Source organism: Phalacrocorax carbo, chromosome 5 (assembly GCF_963921805.1).
Source record: "Phalacrocorax carbo chromosome 5, bPhaCar2.1, whole genome shotgun sequence".
NCBI classification, from domain to species: Eukaryota; Metazoa; Chordata; class Aves; order Suliformes; family Phalacrocoracidae; genus Phalacrocorax; species Phalacrocorax carbo.
Genome location: NC_087517.1, coordinates 4,569,729 through 4,581,484, shown reverse-complemented (window position 1 = coordinate 4,581,484; position 11,756 = coordinate 4,569,729). Strand labels below are relative to the sequence as shown.

The 11,756-nt window shown below is 42.5% G+C and overlaps 1 long non-coding RNA gene across 1 annotated transcript; it reads left to right on the top strand.

Annotated features, from left to right (window-relative positions):
- The first annotated feature begins 1,865 nt into the window (after positions 1-1,865).
- LOC135313669 (uncharacterized) lies at positions 1,866-3,909 on the top strand. The gene is made up of 3 exons (XR_010373213.1): positions 1,866-2,344; positions 2,982-3,041; positions 3,792-3,909. It is a non-coding gene; the product is annotated as an uncharacterized LOC135313669 (long non-coding RNA).
- Positions 3,910-11,756: the final 7,847 nt, after the last annotated feature.

The following is an 11,756-nucleotide window of genomic DNA, read 5'->3' as shown; positions in this document are numbered from 1 at the left end:
ACTGTAACTACATGTGGTGCTTCCTAGAAGCTTGCTGCCTGCTTTTTTAAGGAGAAACTTAAGTTATTCAGCAAAGATACATTTGTCGGTGCTTTGTTTTGCTTTGCCATTGCGAAAATGTGCTTTTACAAAATTCAGGATATAAGTGCAGAAGACACAAGTTGGGCCTTCACGTCTTCGGGGGGGTGGGGGGTATGTCTAAGGTGTTTGAGGGGTGTCCCCGCATGGTGCACCCAGCCACCATCCCGGGCATCCTCCGAGGGGCAGGGTGAGAGCATCTCGCTGCCGGCCCCCACCCCACCCCGCAGCCTCTGGGACATTCCTACAGCCGCTTTCCAGTGAAATCCCACGCTGGCAGGGTGACTCACATCAGAAGACATTCCAGAAAGAAGAATAATTATTCCATTGCTGGAATTGATGTAATGGTGTTTTTCAGGATGCTTTAATAGACATGAGTGATGTTTTGGCAGGCAATCGAAATAACCCGAGATATCTGATTGCATTACCGACTGCTACCAAGGGCATCTCTGGGGAAAGGGACATTACTTAAGGTACTTCCTCCATACTTGTAACTTGCTGGAGCTAACTTTTAGCGCAGCATAGGGTTCTTTTTCAGAAGACAGACATATTGGAGAGCTTAACCAAGACATATAACAAACCGAACTCTAAACATATACAGATTCCAAGAGACAGGCCTGTGTAAACAACATCATAATTCCCTGGGTTATGTGCTGTTTAAAATAACATTCAGCTATGCATTCACCTCAAAAGATTGCCACTTAACAGTGTTGTTTCTTTTTGTAATCTTTATTGTTTAGGTTTATTATGGCTCTCATTTTTTTCCCCCCTAGCAAACATAAACAATCCCCTTCTTCACCCCGGGAGCAGGACGCCCGTGTCCTGGCGGAGCTTCCTCCGTGCCGTGGCTGGCCGGAACGATAATGAATGAGGGCTACGTTGAGCCTCTTTCTCCCAGAAATAAGTTTATTCTCCCTGTCCGTATGTGTTTTAATACCGTGCTCCTTAGGATGGTGTTTCTTGTTATTAATGGTTACTACCGGTGTTTAAATACATTGGTTGGAATTGCGCTCTTGTTTAACACCCACGCAGTCCCGCCGAGGGCTCATTGCCTTCATTTAGGCTATATATTAAAAAAAAAAAAATAAAAAAAAAAAAAAAAAAGCCCTGCACACTGATGTCCCTGGGTTGTTTTGCAGAGGCCCGTCATTTAGCTGCTCTCGGCAGGTAAATAGGTCTTTTTCTTGGTCTGGCACGTTGATAAGCCTTCACACTTGGCTGGGCTCGAGGTGCGTTTGTGCAAAGGCAGATTGTTTTAGTTAACATAATCAGTGAACTCACTGTTCTACCTGGATGTCTGGGAGAATTGCCAAGAGATTTCCCAACATTTCAATCAGAGGCAAGGGCTATAAAGCTGTCAGTTTTCTTGTAGGCCAATTTGCCTTTGCCATGGTTCTAACACTGTGCTCATTTATAAAGAAATCAGCCCAGGTCTTTTGGGGTAATATTTTACGCTGGTTTCAGTTTGAAGAAGAACAATTTCTTTCTTTCTCCTGTTTTTGTTCTAAAAATGCATCTTTTTAAAAGAAGTATTTCCTGACACAAAAAAATATGCCCCACCTTAAGACTCTGATACAATAGTAATTCTTAAAAAAAGAAATTAATTAATATTCCATTTTTGTTCCCAGCAGTGGAGCGGAGCTCCTTTCACATATTGCACCAGCCTCAAGTAAATCTGTTCTTAAACAAAGAAATGGAGCTACTCAGGTCAAACGTTCAGGGTGATCTTGGTCTGTGTAGTAATTACAATCAGAGATATGTTAAACTACCTGAAAATAATTCACTTCTACAGGAAAAAAAGTATACCTACAAGTTTATGGTTTGCAGGTCATTGTCATCTACCCTACTTCCACCTGCCATAATAAATTCTGGTGAAATATCTACTCCTGAGTACTGAACTTAAAGATTTTTTTTCCCAAGCCTTCAATATTTACCACCTTGTGCCAGATTACATCATGTAACCTTCAACAATGTTGTGACATTTTTTTGGTTGATGGGACGTAGAGGAGCAGGGGACCACATCCGCCTGAAATTTCTTTGATGTTCCCCACAGGAAGTTTTTCAATATTTGATCACTTGGATGTTTTTGGGGTATTTCATTGTGGTCAAGACCTAGGACAACCGCCTGCTATTTCTGCAAGTGGGTGATGAGAAAGGTGGTCCTGTTCATTCTGCTCTGCAAAGCTTCCAGCTGCAGGGAGCAGCCGTGGTGAGCAGCGGCAGGGACGCTGCTGAGCACAGGCTCCAGCGAGAGCCTGCAGGACAGGTACGCGGTGCCATCAAATGCATTTTGCGAGAGTTGGTTCATGGTTTTGAAGTTTCGGGTTTCTGAGGGTCAGCATCCCAGAGCGTGTTGGCGCAATGAAGGATGACGGTGACCCTGGGAGACAGGGAGGGATGGGCTCTTCAGCTGAGAAAGCTAGAAGTAAAACCAGGCTGAGCATCACCTGTCATGGGAGGATTTCACTAGTACCAGGAGTATATTAAGGCTTGACAAATTCACCTGTCAGAGGCTTCACACAGCTGATTTATTTGCCAGGACAGGTGGAGAGCTGCCTAGGCTTATCCCTGAGCAAAGTGGCATGAGAAGAGGCACATTAAAGAAGTTCTGCCTCTGATTGCAACAGTGAGAGCGGGACTGTTACAGCGCTGCAAATTAGCAGACAGTTTTAAACCAGCTCCCAAGCACTGAAATTAAAAGCACTTAATACAGGAATCATATTCTCTAGCTAAGGCACAACGGGACTCTGGTGAATTTAGTTTATAATGTTTCCATGTTGTAAGAGAAATTTGTCTTTTTGAGGCAATCGGGGGAGCCGCATTACAGCAGGACTTGCAAAGATTCATGTTTGTGTCTTGTGGCTGCAAGTGCATTAACTCTTTCATGTGAACCTCTCTGCGAGTGCCATGGCTTCTTCCATGCTGAATTCAGTGGGCCTCTGGAAAATAATGTTCAGTTCAAGGTAAGTAGAACATAGGTAACAAAATCTGCCTCATACTCATTTCTTGAAGAGAAAAAGGCTTCCCGTCATGGGATTATGTGAGTAAAGATATATTGGACCATCTCCTCTTAGGGAAATTTGTTGCACTTCAGCAATTAAGCAACAGTCAACCTCTGGTGATGTGGCTCAGCTAACAACCAGATCCACGAACATTCAAATCAAGAATGAAATTTTTGGAGGATTCTTATTCTCAATAAGAAATAAAATAGTCCGACATTAATTATTTTTTTTCTACCCAAAATGCTACCTTGTAGACATGTCAGCCCTTTTTCCCTTTCTCTCACATGTTGTCAAACATACCATGTATTGTAATGAGATAGCAGAGAATACAACTGCCATCCTCATTACTGTTTCATTACTTGGTGATCACGAGAGCTTTTTTCCATCAGTGCCTGATTTCTGTATTATCAGGAAAAGGGCAAGGTCTTTGATGTTTTGTAACTTTCTTCAGTGCTACTAGAAAACTACTTGTTTTCTTCCTTTTCAAGGATATGTCAGTGGTTTATAATTGATCTATAGCAGATCTTTCAGATTTAACCTTAGGTCATATATAAAATATTAAATATGGCCATTATAGGGACGATGCCTTTTTAGAAAACCGTATGGGTGTTAGCCTTTATGGCCTAGACAAATTCCAATTTGGGTAATTAAATTTTGCCCGCATTCATTTTCCATGCAATTTTAATTGGACACAATATTTTTCACTTCCAGTGCCAAGAACAACCCCTTGTCCTGTGCTGTGAAAGAGTTAATAGGCGCTGAGCTAGAGGTTGCTGCTCTTCAATAGTGAGTGAATCTGCTACGTACCTTTGAAGAAACCAGCACAGAAAAATGCCAAATTCTCTTAAAATAAGGTACAAAATTTGTCAAAAGTTTTGACATGCTGTAAAAGTTCAGAAATACATTAGTGACATCCAAGTTACCGCACAGATATCCTAAAAAGCAGGTTTTCATAGTGTTCAAATATTCGCTGCGCGGCTCATCAGATTGCATTAACCACTGCTACAAAAGGGAAGGGAATCAATACATATGTAAATGTGGCTCTGGTTTAAGAAGCTATTCTTGGTTTTACTGTTTCCATGCTAAAAGACATTGTAAACTGCAACAGACCCATTTCCTACGGGTTGGTTTCCCCCTGCCACCGGAGCAAGCGAAGCACACGGCTCGCCAGAAGATGAGCACAATGAAACGAGGGCTGGTGTTAATCATTTACAGAAGATCTTGTTCCATCTTGAGGAGGTGCCTAGGGATGAAACTCATTTGAGAGGTTTTCCTGGATGTTGGAAGTCACATAGATGGTTTAAACATTTATTATGGATTAAATATCATGGGCGAAACATACTTTGGTTTTTGGACTAGGCAGTAAGTATTGTCATTAACACTAGGCTTTGTCTAATTTAAGAAATCTGAGTCAGTCATCTGAGGCTGTGAGGTCCATTAGCACATTTTTCTCCATCTGTAGAAGATGGAGCATTATATTTTTTAGTTTTCTACTCTTGGAGATAAAAACAGATTCAAAGTGTTCACAAAATCTGAAATTATATGTATGAAAAAGAGCAGACAAATAACATTTTCACTAAGCAGCGGTCCTTGAAGTTGTTTACATTCATATATATCAATAAAATCAAAAGCTGGGTGTTTTTCTTCATTCTCTCCTTTGTACAGTGTATTTGTTTCCTTTGAAAAGAGTTGGCACTGGAGAGAATAATGATTGAAATCCCAAAGCTGACAGAATTTGACCCTGACAAGGGCTGAGAAGTTTGGCTGAACACAGCGAAGGAGCGAGACCCATGAACTGCTTAGGGGACAACAGTCACCCCAAGGGTGAAGCGCAGAAGGGTGTTGCAAGCGTGAGAGCTGCTCTTGGGTAACCCCAGATGATGTTAATCGCTCTAAGATGACATCCCCTCCGTTAAAATTTGCTCACCCTGACGCAGGGTATGGAAACCTGGCAAAGGCAAAGTACACAAGGGGAATTTTTGGATTGGTTTGCTAACAGATGCCTGAGGGGGATCAGGAAGGCCATGTGGACAGACGTAAGGATTTAAACCGTTTAGGAGATAAACAGGCGGTAAGAGAAGGCAGAGGTGAGAGAGAGCAGAGACCTGCTCTGCCATCAGTGTGGGGAGCAAAGGCTGCCTGGGTTAGGCAGCTGGGGCTAGGGGGAAAGAGTCCTAAATCATGAATGAGCCTCAATGTCTGATGGAGAGATTCACTCCCAGTCCTCCAACAAAGCGCCTGCCCACGGTGCAGTTTGAAACAGGAATTCACGTTAAAATGCAAAGTATTTTGTAGGATCAAAATCTCAGTGAAGAAATTCTTGTGCATTAAACGGAGACAGGTGATCAACAGGGAGAGTTATTAACGAAAATATGATCAGAGAATATTCTGCCTTTTAAATTCAATATTGAATAGCCACAGTGGACTTCTGGTTTGTTTATGCTGAGGATCCCAAGAGAGATCCTCCAGAATATTTGAGGATAATCTGTGGGGATTTCTGCTCCCATCTGTGGCTTTCCTCCTGGAATTTAGTTTTCATGCTGTAATCTAAACATCACTTTAGGTCATCCAAAAGCATTTATTATCTTATTAAACGGAACTACCTTCACTGCTCCTGCATCAAGTTTTATGGGAATAAGCCCACAAAGCATCATGAACCACGCTGCGCTTTGTAGGTTAAAGCCATGGAAATCAACTTTTAACCTTGTGTTTAAGGGAGTAACAAACATCCTGTTTTTCTGGATTTTGTGTGTGTTCTTGTGTGTTCAGTGCTGCTTTATGGCACGTATGGTTGGACTTGATGATCCTAGAGGCCTTTTTCTACCTTAGTGATTCTATGATACCTCCATGCCGGTGAAACGCCATGACATGGCACGAGCCGCCCAGATCCCTGAGAGCGTTCATGAGATGGCTTGGTGTGGAGAGCAGCCGTACAAAGCTGCACGCAGTTGGCGCTTCAGTATCAATCTTCCCATGTTGAAATGAATATGGAGATTTGCAGTTGTCTTCATGGTGCCATTTCAGCCAGTCTTTCAGTCGACTCTGGAAAGCCATCAGCAAATTGGTCTGCGTTGTCTCCAGGTTAGCATCGGTATGGAAATGGATTAGAGACAGGAATGCTCAGTATACAGTAAAGAGAAAGGGAAGCTTTATGTCCTTAGGATACATCTGTCCTGAGCATGTTTAGATTTCGGCTGGAATCCCTGGTGCTTTGCTAGTGAGGCATCCAGCGCTCTACTTAGTTGCTGTAAGAATCTCGCCCATCAAGGAGGACCCATCTTCGAGCTGTTTCTGGCCACCATTAACTCACTGGATGTGGGGATGCCTGAGATATCTGCTGTCGGTAAAGGATGAGTACTCTGAACAACAGTTTCACACAACCTCGTTCTTGGCTCCGCAAGCCCAGGGACTTGCAAATTCAGAGATCTTTAATAAGTACCTTCAGATGAACTGGAGGGAAAGAAAAATTATGCCATGGACCCCCTAGTCCTATGCAATAACTGCTTGGTCACCTGGATATTTAACAGTGATTTACAAGCATTAATGAATCAGAGCCTCGATTACATCCTCAAGGGCAAGGATGTATTATCAGTCCATCTCCCTTTCCTCCCCACACAATTTGCAGATGGGGTAAAGGTAGCGCAGCAAGGAGGGCGTTGATGGTTTCTCATCTGACGCTTTTACCAGTGAGATGTATTTCCTCTTCTCTCTCTTTCCCCTCCCCCTATCCCAAATGCTTGAAAATGACACTTTTATTCTGAGGATCTTTTGATACGCTGATGTAGTGTGTCTGGAAAAACAAAGTTTTTTGATTTGAAGTAATAGCTGCTGAGAATTCATTGAAGATCGCACTTATTTTTCTTTCCAACCCTTTTTGTCTGCATCAGATCTCAAAATTTGTAACCTTTCAGCCATTATACGACTCCATTATGACTCTCTCCAATGATTAATGTGGGGTTAATAACTTTGTCCAGTGAAGGTTGGTGTAAAGGAGTGAACGTTGCTGACTGCGCCCCTATTAATTGTACATTTTGATTGGTTTGGAGACCATATTATTACGTGCTTCACCTACTCAGAAACAGCTTTTCCATGAAAAGACAGAGTAAGACTGTATTTTTAGGAACAATCTGTTTTCTGTCTGTAATTAATATGTTCCGGATTGCTTGGCTACTTTGGTCGGTGTATCACAAACTAGACTATTATGCTCAAAGCTGCTTTTGGGACATCCAGTAATAGCTCCTTTTGAATGCATTAAGAGCAACCCCTGTAAATCACTGTGGGTCTGAGTAACTATCTAGCTTTGCCTAAACCATGCCAGGTTTCTGTAACAAGCCGATGAGCTATCACTGGGTAAAAAAATGTATCCTTGATTCACACCTCTCTGGTGTAAATCCTGTTCCAATTTTAAAAGCACCTTGTTATAACAGTGTTGGACAGAGGAATTCTTGAGGCTAAGTGACATTTACAGCCTACGATACTAGTGTATCTGCACTGTGTATCCATCAACATTTGGCATTTAAGAAAATCTGCTCATCCTCGCATCGCCTGTTAAACACTCACTCTATTAGTAAAAAAAATCAAAATGAAAAAAAAAAAAAAGAGAGAAGAAAATAATCCTCTTTGCATTTGAGTTTATAATAGGCGAAAAAGGGGTCAGCTTGACCGCAATGGTGTGAAATCAGCCCCAAATGACCTCAGGCAACTGTACACCTGGAAGAAAAAGGTGGGTTAAAATGACATTTTTTTGTGTCCACAAGTTAATGCTGGAATAACTTGCACTCGTTAACGTGCACAGCTGTATTATCCCGGGGCAGTTTTTGGCTCGGTGTGAATTTACACATCTGTCAGATCGCTTGGAGATCCATAGGCAAAATGTAGCGCTAGGGAACATTTTGTGGATTTGGGATGTTTCCTGTAGGAACTGGAAGCGCAGAAGAACGAAAGGATCGCCTTCTTGCCGCAACCAGCGCTCCTCGCTGCCCCGCTCGCTCTTCACTCCAAGGAACAGGACAAAAGCACTTCTGTCCGCAGGTGATTTTAGGCTCCGCTTCAAAACTTCATTCTTAAGTCAAACCCGCATTTTTTAGTTCAAAACTGCGTTCTTAATTTAGAACCGCTCGTGCGCTCCCTCCGGTTTATTCCAAACAGCAGTCCCCAAGGGGTGTTTGAATTCGCGTTAATGACAACAGGTTTGTCTGATTTGGTTTTTAGGGAGTGTAAGCTGAGCATCAGACTATGATTACTGAATCCAGGGCTTTGGCCATGGATCAGGTTCCTTTTTTCCCCCTGCTTCCTATATTGCTCCAGCCGTTTCTATGTCACCTTTTCTTCCTGGGTTATCATGCTGTAGTTATTCTATTTTTCTATGTCCTCGAAACCAAGAGAATTTCCCACGTCTTCTCAAGGTGCTCTGCTTTGCCTGTGATTCTGGTTTCTTCTCCAGAGCCCTTCATAGCCTCTTGATGCCGTGCCGTGGCCTGAGCTGGAGCCCTGAAACCACGCGGTTCCTGCACCCGCCTCTGCTCCTGGCTTCCCAGGTGGCCTTTGGAATATTTTCATTTATTAACTATAGAGTGGTTTTACACCACCCTTGTCTCTAACTTGCATCTGAGATTGCTGCCGTGTATTTGAATGCATGATGTAGTTTGGGATGCAGTTTGTGCTACTATGTAAAATACAGTTGTATTGTTCATATGGCAAATAATTTTTTAATTTATAACCCTGGGACAAACAAAACGAAGACAATTTTTCTTTCATTTTTGTAGAGCGAGAGTGAAGACAGTTGAGCAGAAAAGGTTTTTCTTGTTTGCGGAGCCGCGCTGCGGCGTTTGGGGCTGTCGTGCATGTTGGTGGAGCGAGATGCAAGGCAGACGCGCTTGCTTTGATTGGTTTTGGGGGAGGTTGTGCGGTGGGGGCGTAGCTCGCAGTGGAGCTGGCACAGCTTCCAGGCCCGGGGTTAAGTTGCTCTGTTTGGTTCAACTGGTAATTAATAAAAGCAATGGCCAATTTGACTTTATACCATGTGTCTGTCTGTGTGGAACCTGGCACCCGCAAACCCTCTTTCTAGCGAGCAAGATGGTCAGTGTATTTTTTGACGTGCACATTATTCTGGGACCTTGGAAGCGTGTGACATTTCGGTGGAGGGGAAGAAGCCTCCTGACCCTTGACATAGGTTTAAAACGGTAGTTAAACACGACTTTCAAAAAGCTTCTGAAGCGCTGGTGTAGGTGCACCTCCTACAGCGCCCAGATTTTCCGTAGACAGGTCTGTCAGAGCTTCAGGACAGCATCTCAGCAGTTGAGTCGTCTCGTAAACCCAGAAGGGGCCACCAACACTTTGGTGCAAGACTTCCCCCCCTCGCCCCTCCGAAGAGGAACATCTGCTCCTTAGCATGCTGCTCATTTCCATGGCAGGACTCCAGTTGCTCTTCCAACGCAGAGCTCGGCAATAGTAGCGCTGGTGTCTGAGCTCTGGAACAAACCAAGAGGTTTGCGTGTGCTTTTGTGTGCCATGAGTTATTTCTACTGTGTGCTTATTTATAATAATGGGCATTCATTATTATGAGAGCGCCTTTTTGCTCAGGAATCATCACAGTACATGCTGGAAATGCATCTTGACAATAGTTTGCGTTTGCATATTATGGACTCATAATACGTATTTATTTGTGTGTATAAAACTGTAATTCCAAATACATAGTAAAAAAAAAAAAAAAAAAAGTCCTTCGGAAATTGCATGAACAGTAGTTCCATTTAAAATATCATATCTTGGCCAATTTTGTTATGTCCAAATATCCTAGTCACATTGTAGACTAACAGCCTGCCAAATTTCACTTAAAAGCACAGCCAATTTTTAAGTTACAGAAGCACAAAGAGCAGTGGAATGTTCTTTTTTAGGACTCCTCTAACTTAAACAAAAATTATAAGGTTTTTATTGTTTTGCTTAAATCCAAGGGAAAAAAAAATATTTGCTGCAGCTCGGCCTGGATCACGCTGCAAAATGCAGCGTTTGGCTGTCTGCGCGACCAGAGCGCGCTACTTAAAACAAGTTGATTTGCTTGTTAGAAGTTCAAAGCCCACGTAAAAGTATATTTATTAGTCAATACGAGTCAGTTGGAGGAATTTTTATTAATGGAACCTAGTTTTAGTTTTTACTTATTTATTCCCCCCACCCCTCAAAGCAGAGTAGTTCTCCCATGGGGTTATTAGCTGGAGATATTTCTCCCACCGAGTGCTGTTCAAAATTGGGGTCTTTATGGGTGCTTTATCTCGTTCTTTTCAGTTTGGAACAGGATATGCCGATTTGCTCACGGTGCAATAAAGTTTAAAATAGTCTAAAGTAAGAAATACCGAGTTTTGCTCCTGTCAGTGGTGGTCAGGAGATACTATTAAAATGCCTTAAAGGAAAGAAAATAATATTTAAATTGTGGAAATAACCCCAAATGTTTCCATGAAAGGGCTGTGCTGGTTTTTTTTTTTTTTTTAATTTTATCTAAGGTTTGGTTGTCAGGAAAGAAAAAAAGGATCCGCTTTTATGATTTCTCATCTACATACTTAAAATAATTTTCCACTGGCTTCAAAGTAACAAATGCATGGATTCATTAGAATAATTACAGAAAAAAAGAGAAAAATGGAATCAGTGCCTTAAAAATCTCCATTTTGGCTCCATAATGCCTACCGTGCGGGGGGAAAACAGTTAATTAGGACAGCAAAAGACAGCACTGGGAAAAACGTGCTGCGCGACAAAGGTGGCAGAACCCGTCCAAGATTTGTATTGAATAAGGAAGTTATAACCATCCCTATAAAACGGCTTTAAAAAAATGATAGAAATACACATATAAAAGCCCCCCCTAGCAATCCCCCATCGCTTGGTTCGAATATTTCCAAAGGCTACGGCTGTAAAATAGTATTTATTTCTCCTGCGCAGCCGGCTGGCTTCTGCCTCTCCCCTCTCCGCGCCGCCTCCAGCCCTGTGCGGGGCTGCCTGTTCTTTATTCCCAGCGCAGCTTTTAGCCCGCGTGGCCAATCGGGGCGGCAGCGGCGGCCCAGGACCGCGCTTGGTGCTGAGCTCCAAATGCGATTCCAGCCCTGACAGGGGGATTATAGGAAACAGATGACTTACGCTTCTAATTTGTGGCCTTAAATTGCAAACAGAATTTCAGGAGTCGAGCGGAGTAATAAATGGCAATAGAGAAAGCCACACACAGCCAAATCAGTATGTGGTGGTTGTAGGTTAAACTAAATAGGAAGAGACAGGTTATGATGGTTTAGTGTATTACAGAGAAGAAAGTCTTAAATTACTAGTGCTGAGAGGTATTGCACTATGGCAGACAGTATTGCATTGTGTAGTCTACAGATATCGCAAGCAGAACAATAAAAAAGCAGGTTTAGCATAAAACCTGTTGCTGGACAAATCTTTTCCCCCCCCCCCTTTAGAAATGGAAGCTGTGTTTTATGTTTGTTTTGACCTTAACTATATGCCTGCCCCTTAACATCTGTTTTCTACCGTTGCAGTTTTTCACACCAAATTAACTGTCAGGGCTTCAGATAAAATAAGTTAAAAATACTTCCAAATTATTTTTTTGTTGACTTTCAGGACTAGAAGAGCGTCCTGTTACTCTTCCTGTCCTGGATTGCAGCGCTTATCTCTTGCAGGCGTAAAATACACACCGTTAAACAT